Genomic DNA, 10,510 nt, shown 5'->3' with positions numbered 1-10,510 from the left:
CCTTTGGCCATTCTGCACGCTTCAGTCAAAGCCTTCAACTCAGCTAATTGTGCAGAGCATGGTTGTATACAACTCTCAGCCTTTATTGTCACAAAATCACTTCCTTCCTGTTTGATAACCGCAAACCCTGCATGGCTGCCAAGGTGATCTCTGTAACACGATCCATCCACAAAGTATGTCACTTCTGCATTTAACAAAGGTGTAGACTCCAAATCTGGTCTTAACTTTGTGTACTTCATTGCCTCTGGCACACACTCATGAGGCTCACCTTCAAAACTGAATGGCATTGTGTCTGCAGGATTTACCGTTGCACACCTTTTAATGGTGACATCTGGATACGTCAACAGTGGCAAGTACTGCAAACATCGAGCCTGCGTTATCACAAACCTATTTTGGTGGATCAGCTCAGAAATTTTATGATGCGTGTATATTGTCACTGGATGTCCCATTGTGATTGTTGATGCCTTCTCATACGCATAATGAACGGCAGCCAACCCTTGATAACATGTTGGCCAACCCTGGACCACATTGTCCAGCTTCGTGCTGTAGTATGCAAGGGGTTGCTTCCTTCGACCACTACAGGTTTCTTGCATCAACACTGCAGATGCATACATGTTATGTCTATTTGACACGTACAAAAAGAACGGTTTGCCATAGTCTGGTGTTGCCAACGCCGGAGCTGTTTGCATTTCCTGTTTGATTGTTTCAAACGCAATTCTGGACTCATTGGTCCATTTCAGCGGTGACCTCAATGTCTGAGTCTCACCCTCCTTCATTATTCCTCTCAATGGTGCAGTTTTGACAGCATAGTCCACTATCCAGTTTGAGCTGAAACCAGTCATGCCTAGAAAAGTCATCATCTGTCCCACTGTAAGAGGGAGTGGCACTTTGCTCACTCCCTCCAACTGAGAGGGTGCCACTGAGATTGTTCCGTGTGATATAACTCTTCCCAGATACTCGACCTGGGGCTGGCAATATTGTAACTTTGCCCGGGAGGTCTTATGCCCCCCCTCAGCCAACTTCCGAAGTAATTTTATTGAGTCTCTGTGGCAATCCTCGAGTGTCGGTGCGCATATTAACAGATCGTCAACGTACTGTAACAGGGTGCTATTGAGTTGCAACCCTTCAAGGTCCTCTCTTAACACCTGATTAAACACATGTGGACTATGTTTGAACCCCTGTGGCATTCGAGTATAGCAATATTGTTTTCCTCGATATGTGAACGCAAACAAATGTTGAGAGTCTTCGTGTAACGGAACACTAAAATATGCTGAGCACAAGTCTATTACTGTGAAAAACTTAGCTTCAGGTGGAACATTTGTCAAGAGAGTATGCGGATTTGGTACTTCCACTGGACTATCCTGGACGATCTCATTCACTGCTCGCAAATCATGTACCAGCCGGTACTTGGATTTGTCTGCTTTCTTCACAGGTAGTATTGGCGTATTACAAAAACTGTGTGTCTCAATTAATACTCCCGCTTTCAGAAGCCCTTCAATAGTTTGGCTTATACCTTTCTCTGCCTCTAATTTCAGAGGGTACTGTGCGCGTCTTGGAAGTTTCATGTTTGGTTTAAGCTCCACTCTAACAGGGTTTGCTGACTTCACTAACCCTACATCTGTTTCATGTTTTGACCATAGATTTTCTGGGACGTGTTCGAGCATTTCTTGTTTTAAGTCACTCTCACCTTCACGGATTTGCGGCATCTGTGGTACGTCAAATGAAGTGATGATCACTTCTTTTGGTTTTGAAACCATATGGGTACCACACAAAATTTTTATCTTTGTCTCATCTGGCGACACAAAAATTAGTGGATTTTCAGTCGCATTCCAAGTTATTTTGGACGCATTTTTCATCATTGGCCCCAAATCCTTTGACGCAAAATTTTCGTTAACCAACAAGGTTATGTGTGGTGCCGAATTGGGCACGTTATACCATTGTGCCAGGAAAGGATTTGACTCAACGTTAAACGCTGCACCCTCTTGCCCAATTATGATATACTCTGTTGTCAATGACACCGTCAGGCCTTCAGTTTGTGTTTCCCACTTTTCTTCAAAGATTTTGCTACATGATGGATCAAAATAGACTGTGCAATGGTATTCAGACCGTGGTTTTGACGCTTTTGGAATTTGAGCACAGATGTACTTTTCCCACTTTTGGAAAGCCTGGAGCACTGGTTCTGATATATCTCCTAACCAGTATACTTTTGCACGTGCTGTCTGAACATTCATTTGGAACTTTTCCTTCACTCTATCTACTTTCACTCCCTCAGGCGTACAAGAAATGTTTACATTCAGCTTGCATAGAGCATCTCTTCCTAGTAAATTTACTGGTGTCTGCTCAGATACCAGAACTGGCAATGTCGTTGTTTCGCCCTCCATTGTTAGCTGAACTGGAGCCGTCATAGGTATTGTTTGAAGCTTTCCCGAGAATCCTACTGTTTTGACAAATTTGTCAGCCATGGGGAGGTGTGAGGCGTAACTTGGACCTACACAAGTGTAGGTTGCTCCAGTATCGACCAACATTGGTATTTGTTTTCCTCCGATTTGAACTTGAACTACTGGTTCTTTTTAGTTATAGATGTTACTATTGGCAGCTGACCTTCCCCTGCAGGATTCTCTGGGCACCCCTAATAACCATAATTTGGACCTCCCCACGGGTTGACTGGACCCAAATATGGCTGTTCTGAATTTGGACCTTGGCTCAATGGTTGTTGAGGTTGTTGATCTCCATAGCCTCCTTTGACCCAATTAGGCGCCGGCCATGGATTGGTTGGACAGTTCTGTCGATTGTGTCCTTGCTGTCCACATCCCCAACAGACTTTGGGAAGTACTTGCGGAGGGGTAGCTTGTTGTTGCGACCTCCTTCTTGATCCATCTTTTCGGCCCATCTGATATTGCCTTCCCATTTGCGACGCTTGATTTGTTCTTGGTTGAGCATATACATTGATGACAGGTGGCGCTTGAACTGGTGGTACTGTTGTTGGCACTGGAGCTGGAGGTGGAGCTGGAGATGGCATTACGGGTGCCTCCACACTTGGCTTTGCATCCCCGACTAAGGCTTGAGCTTTCTTTTTGTTCTTGCTTGACAGTTCCCCAAGTTGCAACTGGGCAACCTTTCTTTGAACTTCTTGGTCTTGCTCTTTCAGCCGTTGTTCATCTCGTCTGTATTTTTCAATAGCATGTATCACATGCTCACAGAACTCCCTGTGTGACTTTGACGTCAGTCCCACAACATCCTCCAGTCTACTTTTTACTGGAGTCGGCATGGCTTCAACCACTGCTGTTCTGAATAGTGTGGTCATCAGTGGGCTATTTCCAACTTCTTCCTCAGTCTCTTGCTTCCACCGTTTGAGCTGACGGCTGATATACTCGGCAGGGTTCTCCGTTTCCGTAAGTGGCTGTCCCTTCAGGGCCTTGGGATCAATCTTGATCGGATACTCCCTTCGCAGTGTCCCCCACAAGTCTCTGCGATAAGGATTGAACTCAATACCATCCGCTTCAGGATTTTGCATCCATCGATGGCCACTTAGATATAGCACATTTTCCATTGTTGGTATTCCCAACACTCGTGCCCACACAGCCTTGATATCTCCAAGCGCCAGTATTTTACCCACTGTTTCTTCTTCAAACGCCCTTATCCATTTGCTGGCCCCCTCATGGATACCAGGCAGCCTGGCGATCAACCCCTCAAGATCAAGTGTTTGCCAAGGAATATACTGTCCCTGTGTTCCTTTTATTAATATTGGCAATTGATGAGCCGGATCGGTATACCTCTCTGGAGGGTGTATGCCAGGCCTGTATCTGAGATCATACTTTCTGTTTTCCTTGCCATTTGCAGCAAAGGTAAGACTTCCCCCTAAGACTTCTCTTTCTTCTGCCTCTTGGACTCCCTCTGGATAGCTTACTCTTCTTTTTACTGGTATAGCACTACTTACTCTTTCTACTGCTCCTTTTTTTTTTTCTCTTCCTGTTTTTGTTCTGTAGCCGTATTTTGTACATATTTTTCATTAACATCATCTATCTCATCCTCAAGTTCTTGAATTATAGTCCTTTCCTTTTGTCTTTCTAAGTCCGAGTGCTCCAGGTTCAGCCAATATGAGTGTCCATCCTTTCTTGTCATCTCTTTAAGCGCTTGATCTTTTTCAGCATAACAATCCAGTACTTGTGACTTTTTTGGTTTTGCACCCTTCCTGTCTGTGCTGCAGTATTGTGGTGGATTTTTCAGCCTTCCAACTGGTGAAATAGGATCTTGTTTGTTGTCATCAAAATCAACATCTCCTGCAACTTCGACAGTTCCCGTAATAAAAGGATAAAGGCCAGACGGAGCCACTGCAGCGAACTGACTATTACCCTGCATGTTTTTGTCCATATTTCTGTTTTTTATTTTAAATCCATCGTCGCCTTTAGCTCTAAACAGTTCACGATTCTTTTTCATTGTTTTTCGGAACATTTCACCTTCCTTTCTGAACAACTGTATAATTTCCAATTCCTTTTCTCTTTTCTGTTGTCTTTTGTTACTTTTGTCTTTGGGTTTATAGTCCTTTATTCGGACTTCCATGTCATCACACAAACTCACATCAAATGTTCCACCTTCAGGCCAACTTGGATTTAAGCTTTTAGTGCGTTTTGTCCACTTTTTAGAGACCTTCTCGATGTCATCCTTCCTTTTTGGGTATTTTAACCCTAAAATCGTTGTCGAAGGAATAGCCATTTTGAGTATTTCAACTTTCAAGACAGAAATTAAAATAAATGTTATTGTTTGTTCTGTCACAAAAATAAGTTATTTTGCAAAAGTATCTTAAACTCAGACTGCAATTTTATCACAATGTTATTTGATGAGTATTGTCTTTATTCACTTTCAAAATTAAGTCTTTATACACTAGCACACCACATTAAAATGTTTTAAACTTAAACACCAACATGACACTTTCCATAAATGCTGTACAGTTCAGAACCACAGCTTGCAGAAACTCTCCAATCTCATAACACAAAAAAAAAAAAAAAAAACTCTTCCACTGGCTGGCTTGTTCTTCAAACACTCAGAGGGAGGGCTGTAGCCACTCCCCTTGTGTCCCCTCGCTCAACACCTCCTTCAGTTATTCACTTCACATCCGGTCACTGGCAGAACCACACAGCTTGACAAGATTCACTAAGTTCAAAGTAATGCAAAACAAAGTCTCAACAGACTTATCACACAGCAAATTGCACACAATTTTCTTCTCAATTCAACCACTGCAATTCTGCCCTTTCAGCTAGTTCATATCCCCCACTACAGAGCAGACAACGTTATGACGCACTTTGAATTTCTCTGGGACCACACCCAAGATAGCCTCACTCCAGTGCAACCCACAACAAATTAACATTGGCACAAATAACACAACTAGGCAAGATGCACTACACTCAATAACAGCCAAATGCAGCACCTCCAGCAACAGACACAAAGATGACACACAAACTGCTTTCACTTCAACTATGTGTAAGGTTGACCTTTTTGTTGTTCCAGAAGAGATCATTCAAACAAAGGATGAATCTATGAACATTTCTCACAATACGTTTTTAACCGCACTTCTCACTTGCGTGTGTGGCAATTTTCAGCTATTTACACTGGCTAACGTTACTGTCTTGTGACTAAGATGATTAATCTTATAGTTATTTTCTTTTGAGGGTTACAAAGCACAGTTTGTCCTCAGCTGACCTTCGTTCACACACTCACTCACTCAAGACAGTGAAAAAACACACACAAAAAAAAACAACGCTGAACGCTTTACAGAAGAGGTGAGACAGTCAGCCACACACACACACACACACACACTTGAAGTACTGTATATGCCAATTGGATTTTAGAATTTTAGTTACATACAACAAATAACAAAATTTTAGTGCACTTCAAACCAAACACACAAGTTAAGCAATCCAAATGATTGCTTCACGCCTTAATCTCCTCCAGTTGTTATAGTTTAGGTATGCATTAATATACTCATGACTGACCTTGTCCGGCTGACTAGGACTGCAAGACTGTTCTAGAGTTACATCACAAAGTAGACAATAAGAACTACTTTATTGTAATTCCGCATGTGTAATTTGAGTATGCTTCTCTACTTGTTAGACGTGATTTGCTTCACGCATATTATATAGGCGCAGCCTTTGCTCTGTAGTTGGTCACCTCCTTTGCGCGTTCGGAGGGTCGTAACCACACAGACTTAGCGCGCAGTGAACGAACTCTGCGTTGTATAGGGTACCTCGCTCTACCAATTGCAGTCGGCCTTATATTTAGCCCTTAATTTTTCCTCCATGAATGAACTCCCGGACTAAGAGTTGCTGCAGCATAAATTGTCGACCTCACACACACACACAAAGCCGGCACGAGCCTGTACTCTTTTCCTTTACTCAACACTTCTAAAGTACGCCAATCATGCTGTAACACAGCTGGACTCGAGTCATTTTAGTAAAACACACAAAAAGTTTTTCCCACTCTAAAGTGAGGGCCACATTTTGTGTGAGTGTTCCCCACCCCCAATCTGCAGTTGTTATTACAAGGTAATGCACTAACAACAGGCTCTCTTATTTGGAGAAATTTTTAACATTAATGCTCATTAGTTACCCCCATTACTGCACCACACTGTCAAACCAAATGGTAAGAAATCTTACCTGTTTTTACGGCCGTTGGTTTGCAATATGGTGCAGGTCAGAAGGCCACGAGCATCAACGTCTTTCCTTCCAATCCTGTTCGTGACGCCAAATGTTGTGGAATAATAAGAGGCACAACACAACTTGTATGCAGTTGAGGGAAAAGGGATACCCCGTTTATTCCGTTCACCCTTAAATAGACCCAGTGAACAATAACAATGACGTGGATTATCAAACCTCATCCTTCCTTGGCCCTGTTGGCAGGACATTTTGAAATCACATAACATCTGGAACATATCTTGTATAACTTCGGTCACGATGACCTCCCCCTCAGTCACGTAGGCCTGAGTTCAACTGTCTTTCACAGAACAAAAGGTACTCTGGAGTTCACAGGACAAGAATCAGTTTACAATAGAACACCGGAGCTTCAGGTGGTGCAGGTGTAGCCGGGCTGCCAGTGTATCCGCAGGTCCCGGCTATACTGCGTTGTGTTCTGGTGCACGATGAAGGGACACAGAGATGGCTTTGGAACAGGAGTTTATTCCTGCAGTATGGTGGAATCTGCAGTGTGGTGGAATAAACAATGAGGACATGCACGTGAGCTCCTCAACAGCAACGGGCCTGTCAGCCAGCACAAACATGGACTCAAAATGTAAAGAAAGTAAAGTAAATAACAAAGGTCATGAAATGACATGAAATAAATACAATACATAACAATAATGTAATTCCATTAACTTAAATACACATAACTGAAGCACAAGAAACGGAATAAAAGAAATAAATCATTCAATGTAAAACAATATACCTGCAGTGTGGTGGAATAAACAATGAGGACATGCACGTGAGCTCCTCAACAGCAACGGGCCTATACAAGAACAAGGCACATTCAGCACAATGCACGCTCACGCACACCCCACCCCCAATAAGAGAAAAACGTGGCTGATAGCTAATTAGTTAGCTTGCTCTCCCACAGTCAAAAACACCCCCAAAACCACACTACACGACATATTATTAAAGAAACATAAATAAGTAACAACAGGGGTCCCATTAGGTTAATATAAAGCAATATTTTAACCACTGAAATGTTATTACAAAACTTAGTTGCTCCCACACCAACGTACCTGTCAGCCAGCACAAACATGGACTGACTGACGACGTGAGCAACAGTATGACATCCCCTGAGCCTTCAAAATAAAAGCTCATACCATGGCAAAGGAAATACGAAAATAAAGTTACAGATGTTAAATTATAACTTAAGAAGAAACCAAAACAAATCACAAAGTAGGGATTTTGGAGAAATTAACCCATAAACAAAAACATTACAGAGATGATAATACATGTTTTTTTCCGCATCTGTTACACAGGGTCGTCAAATGGATGCAGATGTTGGGGCGGGCGTCCCTCATGACTGAGGGCCCTCGTCTGTGTGGTACTAGCTGGGTTCTTCAACAGGACAACGCTGCAGTTCACAATGCTGGCTTGACCAAGGACTTCTTCAGGGAGAAGAACATCACTCTTTTGGACCATCCTGCATGATCCCCTCATTTAAATCCCGTAGAGAACATTTGGAGATGGATGGCAAGGGAAGTTTCTAAAAATGGCCATCAGTTCCAGACAGTTGATGCCCTTGGTGAAGCCATCTTCACCACTTGGAGCAATGTTCCCACTAGCCTCCTGGAAACACTGGCATCAAGCATGCCCAAAGCCATCTATGAAGTGATGAACAAGAACGGTGGAGCTACTCATTACTGAGTCCTACTGACAACATTATTTGTTCTGGTTTGGAGATTTTTTTGTCATGGTTTGGGTGTGCTCTGCTTCCATCTAATGTCTGTTCTTTGCAGTACACCCAATCACCAGGGGAGGAGTCCAGGCACACCTGACACTAATTTCCTGAGGACTACTTAGTGCCAGCGTCTCCTCTCAGTCTTTGCCAGAACGTCTCCTCACGCACACCTGATTCCCATTGTCTCTTGCTACCCTGTTCCTTATTCTGGTCCCTTGTTTTGTCTTCTACCTTGAGTATTGTGTTTTTGCCTGCTTGTGTAGCATCAGACCTTGTGCAGCCTAGCCTTTATCTACTATTGTACTTTGCTGCTCCTGTTACCTTTTGTAACAGTGATTTTTGGTTTGTACTTTATTACGTGTTAGCCGTGTGCACAACGCCTTTAGTTATTTTTTCCCGCGACTCGGTCCGGTGTTTTTGTTAGTACTTTTTCCCCCGTGGACATTCTAAGTTCTTGTTTGTACTTTGTGTTTTCTTTATTAAACTCTTTTCTTTCACAGAAGCGTATCGTGTCCTTGACTGCATAGTGAGTCCTACATTTGGCCACGCGCCATTTTGACATTTTTGGTTCTTTTTTGAGCGATGTGCCTAAAATGTGCCTACTAGCCTAAAATGTTTTTTTGTCTCACTAAGTACCAAAACTGCAGTTCTACAGTGATTTTACATCAAGCATTCAAGATTCAAGAGTTTTATTTTCATATGCACAGTAAAACTGGTGGTTCTGCTATGCAATGAAATTCTTGTTCTGTTCATTCTCTCAAAAAAGAAAAACACAAAGAATAAGAACATCAGAAACAAATACCAATAAATTAAGCAACAACAACAGAAGAGACATTAATACAAATAAATAAATAAAGTGCCATGAGTGTGTGTGTGTTGCGTGTGTGAGTGCTTCGTTGAGAAGCCTGATGGCCTGTGGGTAAAAGCTGTTTGCCAGCCTTGTGGTCCTGGACTTCAAACTCCTGTAGCGTCTGCCTGACGGTAGGAGTGTGAATAATGAGTGTTGTGGATGTGTGCTGTCCTTGATGAGGTTGTGTGTTCTTCGTAGGACTCTAGTTTTATAAATGTCTTGCAGTGAGGGGAGGGCTGCCCCAACAATGTTCTGTGAGGTCTTGATCACCCGCTGGAGTGCCTTCCTGAAAGGGCTGTGTGGATGGCAGTGTTGACTGCATCATCCGTGGACCGGTTCTGGCGATATGCAAACTGTAGAGGGTCCACAGTTGCCGCCGGGATGCTCTTTTTGATGTGGGTCATGACTATTCTTTCAAAGCACTTCATTACAATAGGAGTGAGTGCTATAGGGCGATAGTCATTCAAGCAGGTCACGTTGCTCTTCTTGGGTACGGGCACTATGGTGGTGGACTTAAAGCAGGTCGGTATAGATGCTTGTGCAAGCGACAGGTTAAATATGTCAGCAAGCACATCAGCTAGCTTTGATGAGCAAACCCGAAGTGCACGTCCTAAGATGTTGTCTGGGCCTGCTGCTTTTCGTGGGTTTGTTTTGTTCAGAACCCTGCGCACATCAGCTGATATCACCATGAGAGGTGAATCCTGTGTGCTCCCCAAGTCCAGCCATCCTCTCTGCTCATCAGCAGTTTGGGTGTCAAAGCGGGCATAGAACTCGTTCAGCTCATCTGGAAGTGTGGTTTGGCTGGACGTGGCTACGCTACTCCGCTGTCGATAGTCTGTGATGTGCTGGAGCCCCGCCCACATGCGCCGAGGGTCTGAGGTGGAATAGTAGCCCTCCAGCTTCTGTCTGTACTGCCTTTTGGCCTCTCGTATGGACCTCCTCAGGTCATATCTGGCCTTTTTGTAGTTCTCAGCGGTGCCCATGATAAATGCAGTCGAACGAACACGTAGCTTAGCCCTTACATCACAGTTCATCCACTGTTTTTGATTGGGGTATTTTCTGTAATACTTGGTGTCGGTAACAGTCTCTATGCATGTGCTAATGTAGCCAGTAACAGCAGACGCGTATTCATCCAAATCAACAGTACAATCTTCCCTCCCCGCTGCAGTTTTAAACACATCCCAGTTTGTGCAGCTAAAGCAGTCCTGAAGTACTTGATCAGTTTCTTCATTCCACACTTTAACT

The sequence above is a fragment of the Dunckerocampus dactyliophorus genome, chromosome 3 (genome assembly GCF_027744805.1).
Source record: "Dunckerocampus dactyliophorus isolate RoL2022-P2 chromosome 3, RoL_Ddac_1.1, whole genome shotgun sequence".
Taxonomy (NCBI): domain Eukaryota; kingdom Metazoa; phylum Chordata; class Actinopteri; order Syngnathiformes; family Syngnathidae; genus Dunckerocampus; species Dunckerocampus dactyliophorus.
This window is presented reverse-complemented; position numbering follows the sequence as displayed.